Source organism: Amblyraja radiata, chromosome 23, assembly GCF_010909765.2.
Source record: "Amblyraja radiata isolate CabotCenter1 chromosome 23, sAmbRad1.1.pri, whole genome shotgun sequence".
Taxonomy (NCBI): domain Eukaryota; kingdom Metazoa; phylum Chordata; class Chondrichthyes; order Rajiformes; family Rajidae; genus Amblyraja; species Amblyraja radiata.
Window position 1 is genome coordinate 13173990 of NC_045978.1, and position 16969 is coordinate 13190958.

Below are 16969 nucleotides of genomic sequence, written 5' to 3' on the forward strand. Positions count from 1 at the left end.
CTCAGGTTATGTATAGGTACATGTGACTGGGATGTTATAGCCATTACAGAACCCTGGCTAAAGGAGGGACAATTCTGGCAGGTTAACACTCCTGGGTACAGGTGATAGAGGGAAGATAGTGTTGGAGGTAAAAGAGGAGGGGCAGATGCTTTATTGATTAAGGGCAACATCACAGCAGTAGTTCGAGATAACATTGTTGCAGGATCGTACAATATGCATGGAACCGAGACATAAAAAGGGGAAGATCATCTTGTTGGGATTGTACTGTAGAGCCCCAAATAGTTAACGGGAATTAGAGGAAGAAATATGCTGGGAGATTGCAGACTAGTGCAATGCTAATCAATAGGGTAGCTTCATTTTCCCAATATAGGCTGGGACTGCCATGGTGTCAACGGCTTAAGTGGGGTGGAGTATGTCAAGTATATTTTGGAAAGTTTCCTCAGCCAATATGTAGAGGACCTTAGAATGGAGAGGGCAATGCTTAATCTGCTCTTACGGAATTGGGCAGGACAAATAACTGAAGTGTGGGTGGGCAAGCCTCTATGTAAGGTCTAAAAATACTTTAGAAAAGCCTTGTAGGCTGCTCTGGAAGGTTAAATCACATGGGATCTAGAGAGACTTTGTTATCAAGAAATACAGTGGGATCTTGATCAGCTAGGCAAGTAGGCCAAGAAATGGCTAATGGAGTTTAATATAGATAAGTGCAAGATGTTTCATTTTGGGAAGTCAAACCAGGGCTGGACTATCACAGTAAATGGCAGGGCCTTAGGGAGTGTTGTGGAGCAGAAAGATCTGGGAGTGCAAGTGCATAGCTCCATGAAAGTGGTGTTGCAGGGAGAAAGGGTGGTGAAGAAGGCTTCTAGCATGTTAACCTTCATCAGGCAGGGAGCTGATTACCAAAGTTGGGATGTCATGTGACAGCTGTGCAACATGGTGAGGTTACACTTGGAGTATTGTTTTCAGTTTTAGTCACCCTGCTACAGGAAATATTCTACTAAGCTGGAAAGAATGCAGAGAAGATTTACTATGATGTTGCCAGTACTCACGGGCCTGAGCTATTGGAGGAGGTTTGGACTTTATTTCTTGGTGCACAATAGGCTAAGGAGATAATAATATGGAGGTGTATAAATTCATGAGGTGAAGAGAGGGGAATTGATAGGGTTAATACACAGTCTTTCACCCAGGATCGGGGAACCTTTAAAAGGAACCTGAGATACAACTTATTCACACAGAAGATGGTGAGTATATTGAATGACCTACCAGCGAAAGTGGTTGAGACTGGTACAATAACAAGATTCAAACAACATTCGGAGAGGTACATGGATAGCAGAGGTTTCGAAGAATATGGGCTGAAGGTGGGCAAATGGGCTTGCTTAGATAGGGCATCTTTGTCAGCAAGGATAAGTTGGGCAGAAGGGCCTGTTTTCATACTTTGAGTCTGTATGCCTCTATTACTAAATCTTCCCAGCCCTGACCTATTTTCCCAAGTCAAGTTATGGTATATGGGGGGGGGGGGGGGGGGGGGGGGGGGGGGGGGGGGGGGGGGGGGGGGGGGGGGGGGGGGGGGGGGGGGGGGGGGGGGGGGGGTGAGGGGGGGGGGGGGGGGGGTGAGGGGGGGGATGGGCCTGCAGAGGGTTTTAGGACTTTACCTCTACTTCCCTTTGGTAGTTGTAATATCAAACTACAAAATCTAAATTCATTTGAGAAAATATTCCACTATATGTTATGTATTTTAAACCAGCTAACTACTCTGCCATTTTAACAGAATTTGAAACATACATATATAACTATATGGGCAACACGGTGGTAAAGCAGTAGAGTTGCTGCCTTACAGAGAATCGATCCTGACTGCGGGGGGTTTGTACGTTCCCTCCGTGACATGCATGGGTTTTCTCTGGGTGCTCCAGTTTCCTCCCACATTCCAAAGACATACAAGTTTGTAGGTTAATTGGCTTTGGTAAAACTGTAAATTATGTGTGTAGGATAGTGTAAGTGTGCGGGGATCTCTGGTCATCATGGACTCGGTGTGCCGAAGGGCCTGTTTCCGTGCTCCATCTCTAAACTAAACTAAACTAAACTAAACTCAAGCTGTGACAATGTGGGAAATGCCAGAGGTTCCACGATGAATTCTTGTGTCAAAACGTTCAGGACTCCCACGAACACAGAAGTCCTGAATTTGATGGACAGAATTTGCTGGTAATTTACCATTCACAGTTTGATGCTGGAGAGTGCTGGGAGATTTGACCCCAGTAGGTGAAGGCTGACAATACAAGAGCAAGCTCATTACTTGAGTAGACACAAATGTTTTTCTTTAATTAATTGAATTAGCTTTAATGTTTTAATTGTTTATGCATGGTCTATTTTTTAATTATTAATACTTTTTCAGTTGTTTAATTGATTTTAATCACTTTTAAATATCTCTGAACGCCTGGGACATTCAGAAATATTCAAAACCATTGTGAAAACCATTGTTTCAACTGGTTATTTAGTTTAGTTTTGAGATTCAGTGTGGAAACAGGGCATTCGACCCACCGAGTTGTGCCGACCAGCGATCCCCATACTATCCTACACACTAGGACAATTTACAAATTTTACTGAAGCCAAATTAACCTACAATCCTGTATGGCTTTGGAGTGTAAGAGGAAACTGGAGCACCCAGGGAAAACCCACGCAGTCATCAGGGAGAACGTACAAACTCCGTAACAGACAGCACCCGTAGTCAGAATCGAACCTGGGTCTCTGCTGCTGTAAGACAGCCACTCTGCCGTTACCCACGGTGTTATGTGCTCAATCTTTGGAGTGTGGCCTGAACTCGTTACCTTCTGCCTGAGATTCATGTATCATATCACCGAGCTATGGTAGTTTGTAGTGGATCAGTAATTGCAAATCAAATAACTGCAGATGCTTGAAACCTGAAATAAAAACAGAAATAACTAAAATTACTTGGCAAATCAGTTAACATTGCAGATCAATGGTCCATCTTCAAAGAATGACTCAGGGCATGTTCTCAATGACAACCTTCATGTCCTTGCTAAGGCCACACACATCAACTGTAGCTCTTCTCCAGTCTGAAGAAGGGTTTCGGCCCGAAACGTCGCCTATTTCCTTCGCTCCATAGATGCTGCTGCACCCGCTGAGTTTCCCCAGCAATTTTGTGTACCTTCAACTGTAGCTCTAATCTCTTCTGATGATCTGCCGATGTAAGCAATGCACAATGTCATGTTACCAAGTGGACAAGTGCAGCCCAAGAGGAACTTGAAAGCAATTAGCCACCTAGGTAAGGAACCTTCACATCCATCTGACCAGTCATGGGTTTTGAACTGTTGAGTAAGTTCTACACTGTCATAAATCAAGCCCTCTTTATGGTTTCAGACGACCTTGCAGGAATATCTAGCATTGTGTGTGGAAGAGCAAGGGAGTTTTGGTGTCCTGGTGAATATTTAGTCTTCAAAACATTACTGAAGTCAATATTTTTTTTCATTTATCTTATTGTCATTTGTGTAAAAGCTGTGCAAAAATTAGAAGTTGTGTTACGAATATTACAAGCGTATTTACATTTCAAGGATATCTTACTGGTTGAAAACCATGATTTAAGATCCTGGGGTTATAAGTGGCACCATATTACATGTAAAGTGTCCCTCCATCACTATTATAAAGCATATAACTTCACATCCATAACCTTCATATAGTATGGAAACAGGCTTTTCGGCCTACCGAGTCAGTATCAATCATCAAGCACCCATTGGCACTAATCCTACTTGATCCACTTTTATTCTCTCCCCTATTCTATCAACTCCACCAGATTCAGTTACTCAGGGAACTGCATTAGATCGATTTGGAGTAGCATGTAATCAACAGGGAATTTGGATAACCCAGAGGAAACCCAACCGATCTTAGAGAGAACATGCAAACTCCACACAATAGCACCCGAGGTGAGCATTGAACTCAGATCATTGGTGCTGTTAAAAAGCAGCTGCTTCACTCAGCTGCTCATAACCATTATCATATCATAGAACTGCTTTAAATAAACTAGTAGGTAGAGCAGATTTTCTTTTCAACTGTGGGATTCTGGTTTGATATCAGTGAGGTTTCCACTTGCTAGTTTCTATTTCTCACATAAGATGGATGGTGTGGCACGTACTGTGATTCAACAGTAGTGCTGCTGCCTCACAACTCCAGGTACCTGCCATGATCCTGACCACACCATTAATGGTGTTTCTCTTTCCTTAGCTGCTGCCTAACCTACTGAGTATTCCAGCATTTTCTATTTTTTGTGTAAGGTTTGGGCAACAGAGTGAGAGATCCAATGTCTGCCAACACAGTTAATCCAACACAGTTAAGCCTAAAACTGCCATCAGGTCTGAAAATGGGGAGAAAACAAACCTTTCCTCGTCACTGACTTCCCACAGAAATTGTGCTGAAGTTTTTATACAAAGCCAACTAAATAAATGATGGCAAACAAAATGATTACAGAAAACTCGGTTCGTAAATTTCTTTATTGCTTCATCAAGCAAGAAACAAAATTGGACAAAATTGCCCAATTTGTGAAGACAAAAATAAAACGTCACTCAGAAACTGTTGAGGACCATCTCTGGATGTGTTTTCCTTGCAATCATTGACTTTGATTGATATGGCACATGACAGTGCATGAGATAAACTCCCTGAAGCCAAAACGAGTTGTCTCAATTCAAAGCACATATTGAAGGGTCCTGTGACATTCCTTCCTCTGAATTTATAGTTTACTTTATCTTTCCCTTAACTTTTCATGACTTCACATTGTTGAAGGTACAGTATTTGTGATTTCAATATAAATAAAACTGTAGTAAAGTAAGCAGTAGCTAGATCAAACATTCTCTGTTTCTTTTCATACCATTCCATCACTGATAACATACACTGTTGGTCTAATTAAAAAAACGTCAGCTACAATAAGTTTTCTGACATTCAAATGCGCAGAGGAACATTCAAAGTAAGGAAAATAATCATATTTATCATTCTTTGGTTAACTCCTGAGGAAAACTTATTTTGTCAGCATAAATGTGTCATTTTGCTTCATTTCAGTTTATTCCAACAAAGATCTTGGCTAAATCGAAGAGGATGAGTATTTTAGTTCAGACAATCCCTGTGTTGAGCAGTGAGGACTGAAATGAGATTGGGTTGGCAGTGAGGTAATGGGGAGACAAGGGTGAGCCAGGCACCAAACCCTGCCAATGAAACTCCATTTGAAACTTTGACCAAATACAAAAGCCCTCCAATCACCTGTGCCAGCTGTCAAAGCCATACAGTTTTCTAAATGTTTCTGAACATCTCCGTCAATCGGAAAAACTTAAAAACTATTCATTACTAAAATTATTTGAATTATTTTAAGAGTGAAAGAGTTAGAAACACCTTAAAATCATTAAAAGAACATGATCCAAACCACATATAATTTATAAATGTAACACTTTCCCTTTCTTCCCCACAGCTCTACAATTTCCATTCATATAATGCCCTGTAGGTTCAATGGCAGCTTAACCTGATACACAATCAGAAGAAGCTCCCCAGTGTAAAAGCCAGCAAAACTCAACAGGCTTCCTATACAAGAGGACTCCAGCATGGAAGGCAGGCAAGACACAGTAGATTAAGTTCAGCCAGTATGTTAGTACTCAAGTCTGAATCGTCGTGTCACTTATGTAGGAGAAATGCCAATATTTATCTGCAGAATGGGAAGGGCAGTTTAAGACCTTAGGATTTTAAACTTGACTTATCTGAAGAAGCCATGATCCTAGTTTCAGTTTTGCTCTATGCTTCTTAGGGTTTCATTCCTCGTTGAGATCTTCTGCATCATATTGTTGACAATGATAGCCTCCTGACATGCAGCCATCCACAAACCATATTCAGATCAACAATCACATCCAGAAATGCTCAGGCACTTTATAACCAAACAAAATCCATTAAGCGATGAACGTCAGTTGTAATAAAAGCCTTCACCTCTGTGTTTCAGGACAAGGTTATGAGGAATCACAGCCTGGCTCACTGTACAGTAGAAAGTCTCCTCATCTCAAAGTCTTCCCAGGCTGAAGATGTGGGTCTGCCTGCATTTAGGCACTGGGATAAGGATGAAGCATTCAATTTCTATAATAAGCACTTATCTTCTGTTTCCATCCCAGGATTTCTATGCCCCAGTTTTGATACTGATGCTGTGGGAAGGAAAGGTTTGAGTACCATGTTGCATGAGGATTGAGACTTGGCATGAGTCGGGCATAAAGCAAATGGAATCCAAATGCAGCAGCTTACTGAAGAGGGACCCACACGTTTTAGTTGCCTTAGAGGATACAGATGAGAGCTACATTAGGACAGCATTTGTTTGCTTTTGACCGATTAAAGGTAGTCAATGTCTTTGTGTCTGTGGAATCTCATGTTGACCTACACTAGTGGAGCTCTCATTATTGTCACCCAGTATCAGGTTACTATAAAAGTGAACAGCGAGATGCCATCAATGAATAGCTTACTATTCTTCATGGAAAAAGAGGCCATGAACAAACTTGTCATCTTCACAAAAGAATTATTATATTAAGCTGGGGTACAGATCAGTTTCCATTCGGCTGGGAGGGAGATGGCTGCTGAGAATCCCCTGAGGTTCTCATGGAGATACCACTGCCATGATTGGAGTGGTCTGGCCATGAACAGTGAGATTTAATTTAGTTTAGTTTAGAGATAAAGTGCGTAAACAGGCCCGAAGGCCTAACGAGTCCGTGCCGACCAGTGATCCCTGCAGATTAACAGTATCCTACACATACTACGGACAATTTTACATTTTTACACCAAGCCAAATAACCTACAAACATGTATGTCTTTGGAGATGTGTGATCAGTACAGAACAGAGCTGAACAGAGCCCATTCTCTACCCAGTTCCCTAAGATATCCAGCTACGCAGGGGGCCACGAAAGAATCCTCCCTCAAAATGTCAGTAGTTCAATCAACCCCATTGGACTTCAAGCAACACACCTCTTTATTTCATTGCCAGCTACCTCAGATGCAATCTGAAGCCATTTCTATGTTGGAGATCCATTGAGGACTATGCTGGGATGAAGAGAGACTTTCTAAAATTTGATGGTGTAAATAGCTCATTCTAAGCTTACCCCCCAGTCTAGTTTCAGTCAATAAAATACTGAATCAAGCACTTGAGCAACTAAACTTTACTTTGGATAATACAACACAAATTCCCCTATATGATACCAAACCACCGCAGGTTCAATCATTGTATCTGCTTGGCCAAGCCTTTCTAGCCTTGTGCAAGCAGAGACACTCCAAAAGGTCACGCAGTCCCAAGCGATCTTCCAGAAGATCGACAATGGACCTCGTGGGGGCTACCTTTTATAGGTCCCTGAACCTTGATGGGCCGAACGACATAGGGGTGGTCTCTTTATAATCCAATCAAACAGTCTAAGCCTAGTCTAGCTGGCACCATCCAAAGCCTGTAAATTTCAGCTGACAAAGGTTAAGCAATTTTGACAAATGCAGGGATTCTCCATTTTATGGTGTCTTTAATTTGGTCAATATTAACCTTGGTACCCACAGAGAGAGCGCAACATTCAACCAGTCAAAAGTAGCTGGAAGGCTCTACAATAAAAATATATTTGCTATTTTATCATGTAAATACGGTGTTTCATTTTAAATTATTGTGCTGTTAATTGTATTGTTAATTAAGATAATACTCAATAGGCATTGCATTGTCTGTAAACCATTTTAATTAAGCAATAAAGTTAATGCTTTGGTTGCTGAAAAATGAATCAATCCATTTGTAACTCTCATTGTCACATTAATCTCTCATTCAGATGTTGATGATTAATGAAGGATTACGGAGCATGAAAGATCCTCTGAAACCATTGAAGTGCAGCAGTTAATGGATCCCCTTAAAGTTCCTCATCATTAAGGAGTGGCCTTTGTTGCAATGCTGAAGGGAGTCATGTAGGATAAATATCCCGAGTGACCACTGAAGTGATGTTTCATTATTGCTAGTCATTGCTGCATAACACATAACCTCAAGCCAGTCTGAATGATGAATAATCAGCACAGCTCATTCTCTAAACTAAACTAAACTCACACTGTTCCTGAAATGTGGATGAACTGTGAGTGAAGATGGCGTTTATTCAGTAGTGGTCACAAATTGCATTGGCCATTTGTGGAGGAAGCAAAGGGAAGTGAAACATCAGCTTCAGAGGCTATTCCTCCCAATGCAACTTACAATTTGAAGAGTTAAGTCACTATCAAACATCTGGAGGGACTCACGGTCCTGCAATAGGCAAAAGTTATTCTGTGATGTTTGCAAACCAAAGTCAGATGATCTGCTCCACCTTGCCACTGCCTCATATTCACTCATTTTGTATTACCATGTCACTGAAGTCATATCAATGTGTACACATTAGCTGTGCTGCACACAGAGATGGTCTGGACTGTAATGGAGACTTAATAACATATGATTCTCCTGCTTTTGGATTCCTTATCTGGGATTTAATGGCTCCAACTGATATGCAGAACAAATGCAAGTAATGAGAAAGGTATCATGGAAGGATTCTCTAGAGCTGATTATTTAACACAATTGATTGTAATGCTTACGGTTCCTTGTTGATAATCAATTATCCTAGTCATGGGAGGTGGGAGGGGAAAAAGTTTTTATTTTTTGCCAATTAGGACCCGTATGCACAATTTGTCAGAGTCAATGATAATATAGCCTTATTATAATCCTAGCCAAGGTGCTTGTAGCATGCAGTACTTCTGGGGATAAAACTTACCTACTTGCTTGCTAACATATTTTAGGCATTAATGGCAAGATTATACTAGGCCAGTGGTTCTTAACCTTTTTGGCACCAGTGCGCACATACATGAACAAAATATTGTATGTGGTGTGTACCTTTGTTAGGTTCCTAAACATGGGCTCAACAAATTGATATGTTATTTGTGTCCCCTTCATGACCCCCGGCAAAGCCACAAATGACCCCCATAGGGGGTCACGACCCCCAGGTTAAGAACCACTGTACTAGGCCATCCCAAGGCCAAACACATTGAACCTAAGGTGAGAAAGCGCAGTATGATTGCACCCTGACTTCAACGAGCAAAGTGGGCCCAGGCAGAGCAGCATGGATGGAAACTCTGCGATGCAGCCCTTGCAAAACCTCAGCTTGCAGCGATGTGGAGATCTCAATTCTTGCCGAGGTCCCTGTAGCTTCAGTGCAGAAAGGGACTTTGACTCTAATCTATTCTATGAATCTTTCTCAGCGACTTCAGTCTTGTGTGCATGTGCAGCGGATGTAGTGTTTGGCCTGAAGCTCACACTCAAAAAGCAGAGTCAATGGGATCACCACAGAAGCGCTCATTGCAAATGGTGTCCAAGGGCTGCAATGTCATTGCTGTTCAATTGATCAGTTTTAAGAATGTGACACTCGGAGTAACAGACTGCAGGAGCATGAATTTTGCAATCTAAGTGTCCCCTCAAAATAATCAATATTTGGGTAATACTGAATAAACTGTTTAATTTCCCAGCAATTATTTTTAATCTTTCCTCGGTGATTGATCACAGTTCATCTCAACCTGCTGTGATAGACTTGACAAAATGCACTAATTTATTTGTAAATTTGCAATAATGCGTTATAGAGCTACACACGTTGTGACATAAACTGAGTTTAATCGGCTCAATTTATTAATGCTCCTTCAGTTGCATTCATTGTTATATCTGATTTTGAGGGTGTATTCAATCAGTTTTCCTACTGAATAACCTTTAATCTCCTACTTGTTCAATTCTGGATTCTCAAACACACAGCTAGTATTTTGGACTGTTGTGTCCAAAAATATAATAGTGGTTTGATGTAGCTTGGACAGATATTAAATTAATCATAGAGCAGATGAAACAGTTGGACACATGCTTCATAAGGCAGCGATCAGGGTTGGAGGCCTTTTGGTATTTTGCCACGTATGTGATGAATTTTATCAGCTCAATGCCTATTGCAGGGAAGATCTTCCACTCCTCTTAGTTTGGCTTTCCTTCAGCTTAATACTTACCTTGCGCTAACTATTTGAAGAGGAGAGTGCAATTTTTCAGCAAAAATCTCTGCAGAAGATTCAGGTAGGTTAGTGTTTGAATATCAAAATACAGCGAAAATGTATAATATCAGCCACCACATTTCTGATTCCACATAGTTTGGATACAATTTTGAATGATAATAGAAAAGAACAATTAGATGTGCCTGTTCTTACTCTCCAGGATGCCAGTGTTTAGGTCAAGAAAAATGTTTTTTTATCAAATAGATCCCAGTAAGAACTAAATAACTAGATTGATTGCTTTTATTTTGAAATACCACATTACTTTATATAATTCATTAAATTTGAAAATAAATTTACTGATACTGGGAAGTCCAATGTTTATTCAAGTTATACTTGCAAAGATGGCTTTTAGGCCGATTATCATAGAAATTAGGGACTGACAATCAGTTGTAAAGATATCAAAGTGAAATTAACCTCCATAAGGTCAAATTTTACTTTGTTTTCTGTTCACTCAGCTCCCTGAACACTGTCGACTGTGTCCCACTTTTTAAATTGCCATGACAGCAGATTCCTGGTTTTACTTTTCACATTGCCTATGGTTCAATGTAGGACATATCCAACCTGTCCAAAAGAAAAACACATTCAACTGTTCTGATAATTCACCAAGTTCCTGCCATACTATGTTGACAATATTTACCATGAAGAGCCAATAATTATTTTTTCTGCCTTCAATCTGCCTTGCTCTTCCCACTCTTAAACAATCATGGAAACTTTTATCGGCGTGACATAATCTAAAACACAGCTGTTAGTGTTCAGACTTGCATCGTCCAGTTCATTCATCAGCTACGTGCTTTTTGACCCACATTGATTCCCACTTGAGTAACTCTTCACTCTGAAAATCCTCTTACTTGTCTCCAAAATCCCTTCAATGTCCTTGCCCCACTTTGTAACCTTATCTATTTCCACAAGGTCTCTGCACAAGGGCATTGGTGATAATTTTCCAATGTTCTATAGACTCAGGATCAGTTCCTGTGGATTGGAGGGTAGCTAATGTTATCCCACTTTTTAAGAAAGGTGGGAGAGAGAAAACAGGGATTTATAGACCAGTTAGCCTGACATCGGTGGTGGGGAAGATACTGGAGTCAATTATAAAAGATGAAATAGCCGCACATTTGGATAGCCGTAACAAGGTCGGTCCGAGTCAGCATGGTTTACGAAGGGGAAATCATGCTTGACTAATCTTCTGGAATTTTTTGAGGATGTAACTACCTGGACTTTCAGAAAGCATTTGATAAGGTCCCACATAGGAGATTAGTGGGCAAAGTTAGGACACATGGTATCGGGGGTAGAGTGCTGACATGGATAGAGAAGTGGTTGCCAGACAGGAAACAAAGAGTAGGGATTAACGGGTCCCTTTCAAAATGGCAGGCAGCGACTAGTGGGGTACCGCAAGGCTCGGTGCTGGGACTGCAGCTATTTACAATATGCATTAATGATTTGGATGAAGAGATTCAAAGTAACATTAGCAAATTTGCAGCTGACACAAAGCTGGGTGGCAGTGTGAACTGTGAGGAGGATGCTATGAGAATGCAGGGAGACTTGGACAGGTTGGGGGAGTGGGCAGATGCATGGCAGATGAAGTTTAATGTGGATAAATGTGAGGTTATCCACTTTGGTAGCAAAAACAGGAAGGCAGATTACTATCTAATGGTGTCAAGTTTGGAAAAGGGGAAGTATAACGGGATCTGGGGGTCCTTGTACATCAGTCTATGAAAGTAAGCATGCAGGTACAGCAGGCAGTGAAGAAAGCAAATGGCATGTTGGCCTTTATAACAAGAGGAATCAAATATAGGAGCAAAGAGGTCCTTCTGCAGTTGTACAGAGCCCTAGTGAGACCAAACCTGGAGTATTGTATGCAGTTTTGGTCCCCTAATTTGAGGAACTCATTCTTGCTATTGAGGGAGTGCAGCGTAGGTTTACAAGGTTAATTCCCGGGATGGCGGGACTGTCAAATGCTGAGAGAATGGAGCAGCTGGGCTTGTACACTCTGGATTTTAGAAGGATGAGAGGAGATCTCATTGTAACATATATGATTGTTAAGGGCTTGGATACGCTAAAGGCAGGAAACATGTTCCCGATGTTGGGAGAGTCCGGAACCAGGGGTCAGAGTTAAAGAATAAGGAGTAAGCCATTTAGTACGGAGACGAGGAAACACTTTTTCTCACAGAGAGTGGTGAGTCTGTGGAATTCTCTGCCTCAGAGGGTGGTGGAGGCAGTTTCTCTGGATGCTTTCAAGAGAGAGCTAGATAGGGCTTTTAAAAATAGCGGAGTCAGGGGATATGGGGAGAAGGCAGGAACGGGGTACTGATTGAGGATGATCAGCCATGATCACATTGAATGGCGGTGCTGGCTCGAAGGGCCGAATGGCCTACTCCTGCACCTATTGTCTATTGTCTATTGTCACTCAAAGTTGGCCTCTTGATCTTGATTGTAATGCTTATGGTTCCTTGTTGATAATTAATTAGCCTAGTCATGGGAGGTGGGAGGGGAAAAAGTTTTTATTTTTTGCCAATTAGGGCCCATATGCACAATTTGTCAGAGTCAATGATAATATAGCCTTATTATAATCCTAGCCAAGGTGTTTGTTGCATGGAATACTTCTGGGGATAAAACCTACCTACTTGCTTGCTAACATATTTTAGGCATTAATGGCAAGATTATACTAGGCCAGTGGTTCTTAACCTTTTTGGCACCAGTGCGCGCATATGTGAACAAAATACTGTATGTGGTGTGCACCTTTGTTAGGTTCCTAAACATGGGCTCAAATAAAATACCAGAGCAAAAGGAGGCTACAGACTTTTGGTTATTAAGTAGAGCTACTGCTCATGGAAAAAAAGAAGCTGTTTTATGTCTGGCTGCGGTGGCTTTGACGGTCCAGAGTCGCCTTCCAAAGGGAAGTGATTCAAAGAGTTTGTGGCCTGGGTGAGAGGGGTCAGAGATGATCTTACCCACTTGCTTCCTGGCCCTTGCAGTACAGTTCATCAATGGGGGGAAGGTTGCAGCCAACAACCTTATCAGCTGAGCGAACAATTTACTGCAGCCTCCGGATGTCGTGCTTGGTGGCTGAGCCAAACCAGACCATGATGGAGAAGGTGAGGCCTGACTCTACGATGGCCGTATAGAATTGGACGATCATTGCCTGTGGCAGATTGTGTTTCCTCAGCTGATGCAGGAAGTACATCCTCTCTTGGGCCTTTTTGACTGTGGAGTCGATGGTATCCCCCCACTTAAGGTCCCTGGAGAGGATGGTTCCAAGAAACTTAAAGGACTCCTCAGATGTGACTGTGGTGTTGGTGGTGAGTGGGGGGAGGGGAGGGGGAGCTCTCCTAAAGTCTACTATCAATTCCACTGTCTTAAGAGCATTGAGCTCCAGGTTGTTACGAAGGCACCAGGACGCCAGTTGTGTCACTTCCTGACTTTAAGCAGATTCCTCACCATCCTGGATCAGTCCAAACAGGGTTGTGTCGACCGCAAACTTGAGAAGCTTGACAGAGGAGTCTGTGGAGGTGCAGTCGTTGGTGTAGAGAGAGTTAAGGTAGAGGGGAGAGTACGCAGCCTTGCTGAGGGTTTGCGGGTCAAAGATGTGCTTTCCCAGCCTCACATGCTGCTTCCTGTCTGTCAGTAAGTTGGTGATCCACTGACAGAGGGGTTCAGGCACAGTCAACTGGGAGAATTAGAAGTGTATAAGAGTTTAAGAAGGAACTGCAGATGCTGGAAAATCGAAGGTACACAAAAAAGCTGGAGAAACTCAGCGGGTGCAGCAGCATCTATGGAGCGAAGGAAATAGGCAACGTTTCGGGTGTTGAATACAGAGCTAAAATCCACAAACAAAATCCTTGCATAGGTCCCCTGCCGGTCTCGGTGCTGGAGGGTGAAGTGCACGTCGAGGTTGACTGCTTCATCCACTGATCTATTGGTCCAGTATACAAACTGCAGATGGTCCAGCAGGGGGTTTGTGATATTTTTCATCTGGGCCAGCACAATTCTTTCAAGGGTCTTCAAGACTACAGAGGTCAGTGCGACAGGCCTGTAGTCATTAAGACCAATAATCCTTGTCTTTATGGATACAGGGACAATAGTGGAGACTTATTGAAACATTAAAATATTGACATTGACTTATTGAAATATTGAAACTAATTCAAAGGCCAATAATCAACAATAATGCCGTATTTGCACTTACGATTTTACCAGAAAGGATTGCCACAGCTAACTCAATCGGTCATTCATTTACAGGATGTGAGTAGTGTTGAACTGAAGTAACCATGACGGAAAAGCATCAGGGTTACTTGTAAGGGCCAGGCACTTGCTGTCCTTGTCCATCTGAATGATCAAGGCTGAGGATCTGTGAGAAGCAGCTAGAGAATTTTTTGTGTGGAATTTTGTGGATGGTGTTTAATGATAGGCATAGTGAAAGATGGCAGAAAGAATGATTGTTTACAATAGTGGATGTAGTGTCAGTAAAGCTGACTTCATTATCTGGAATGGTGCTGAATTCCATAAGCATCTTTGAACGTTTTGGTTGCATTTCACTGCACTCCTAACCTGCATTGAAAATGGTGGAATGATTCAAAACATGAGCATCAATGGTAGCAAGTCTACTTTCAGGCCTGAGAGGGATTGAGGGAAAGAGAGAGCAAAAGAAAGATAGAGATACAGTAGATAGAGTGAGAAACAAGAGGGGGAGCAAGAGAGGGAATGTGAGAGAGAGAGAGAGAGAGAGAGAGAAAGAGTGCATGAGAAATTGTGAGAGACACTGAGAGAATAAATATGAGAGAGAGAGAGAGGGAGAGAGAGAGAGAGAGAGGTGGAAGGAGGCAAGAAAGGGGAGAGAGAGAAGGAGGAGAGAGAGAAGGAGGAGAGAGCAGACAAATAGTTGGAAAGCTGAGGAAAGGGCCTTGGGCAGGGGCCGCCACACAATCAATGTCTTGAGTTGTGAGCTATTTGAAACTGAGAAAATGTCCACCGGGAGGCTGAAATTGAAAGTCAATGTTAGCAGTTTGTGGTAGGTCAAATTTGATGGCTTTAAACTTCCCAATACGAGGATGAAAATCCATCTGAGGATAATAATGAAGATATTGAAAGAGATGTTAGAGAGGTGAAACTGGGTATCATTATTGATGTATAGGGAAGCTAGCCCATTGTCCCTGTGTGATGCCTCTAAAGGATATGAAGCAGCATAGAGGGTTACACGCAATAACAAATCTAGGGACAGGGAAAATGACCATTGCTGGAGTTGTCATGACTATGATTTTCTATAGAAAAATTGGATACAAATTGTTAGGAAACGGAAAGCGAGGGACATGGTCAGTGGATATAATTAATAGGAACCATTGATAATATTGTAAGAGCATATCGGCCTTCAATATTTTTCCATTGTCTCTGGAGTGATATTCCTAACAGCTGATGTTACAAGCAATATTTCATAATAGGTCACTTCTGTCAACAAAGACCCCTATTGATTACAATGGCAGCTATGCAGTGCTTACAGTGACTGCAAGCATTTGACATAATGGGATTTCAAAACTAACAACAGTACTTCTACATCCCTGATCGGCTGTTCGTAAATAGACATGTATCTGTTCAGCACTGGAAGTGATCGCAAATGTGATGTGACCGGTGAGGTCTTTATGGTTACTTGGCCAAATGTACAAGGAGCAAACTAGGCCCTGTTCGGATCAAGAGATAAGATAACAGGAATATTCATCTGCAGAAACAAGCATCTGCAGATGCTGGTTTACAATAAAGAACATAGAATGCTGGAGTACCTCAGCAGGTCAGGCAGCATCTCTGGAGGGCAGGGATGGGTGATGTTCGCGCTAAGATACATTCGCACTTAGAGAAACACTAAAACTCCTAGCAGGGACGCATTGATGAGATAAGGATAAGAAAAAGACAAAATGCTGGAGAAACTCAGTGGGCCAGGCAGCATCTGGGAAGGGTAGGAACAGATGATGTTTCAGGTCAAGACTATTCTTTTGAGTATTGAAAATGTAGCCTGGCCATTCTCTCCTGGATGCTGCCTGACCCACTGACTCCCTCCAGCACTTTGTGTTTTGCCTAAGAAAGCTTGTGTCTCCATTAAGGATAAGGGAAACAATGGAACACCATAATTGGGTGTTGAATGTACCTCATAGCTGTCCTCAATGGGAAGCAGACGAGATATGAATCCCAACCAACATCTGTAGCTGACTCCATAAGTTCATAAGTTATAGGGGCAGAATTAGGCCATTCAGCCCATCAAGTCTACTCTGCCATTCAATCATGGCTGAATTATCTTTCCCTCTTAACCCTATTCTCCTGCCTTCTCCCTATAACCTCTGACATCCTTATTAATCAATAATCTGTAATTATTCGCCTTAAAAATATCCATTAACTTGGCCTCCATGGCTGTCTGTAGCAATGAATTCCACAGATTTACCACCCAGATCCATCCTTCCCTCCTGCACCTGACTGTTATATATCAATCACCCCTTTTTCACCTGTAACCATTTAACTTCACCTTGCTCTAGACACATCCCTCACCAAATTTCTTTATATGGCTACTTCCCTTTACTCGTTCTGTCTGGATGAACGGTTTCCATCCAAAATGTTGCCTGTTATTTCCCTGGACTGATATAATTAACAGGTGGATGAATTTGTTATACTCAATGTAATACTTTTACTTTTTGATATCAATATCAGTATCAAACATTAGGGGCAAGGTACAAAGTAACACTTTCTATTATATCAACAAAGATATTCTTTTTCTATGATAATAAATGTCTCGTTAGAAATCTTACTGAAGATGCAAGGTATTGCAGATGCTGGAATCCTGCCTAGAATACAAACTGATGGAATGACTCAACGGGTCAGGCAGCATTTTTGGAGAACATGAAAAAGCGATATTTCAGAT

The 16969-nt window shown here is 41.9% G+C and overlaps 1 long non-coding RNA gene across 1 annotated transcript; it reads right to left on the reverse strand.

The window, feature by feature from the left end:
* Positions 1-278: 278 nt before the first annotated feature.
* LOC116986087 lies at positions 279-11463 on the reverse strand. Its single transcript, XR_004415403.1, has 3 exons — positions 11454-11463; positions 8776-8778; positions 279-324 (listed from the first exon to the last, which is right to left on the reverse strand). It is a non-coding gene; the product is annotated as an uncharacterized LOC116986087 (long non-coding RNA).
* Between the last annotated feature and the right edge of the window lie 5506 nt (positions 11464-16969).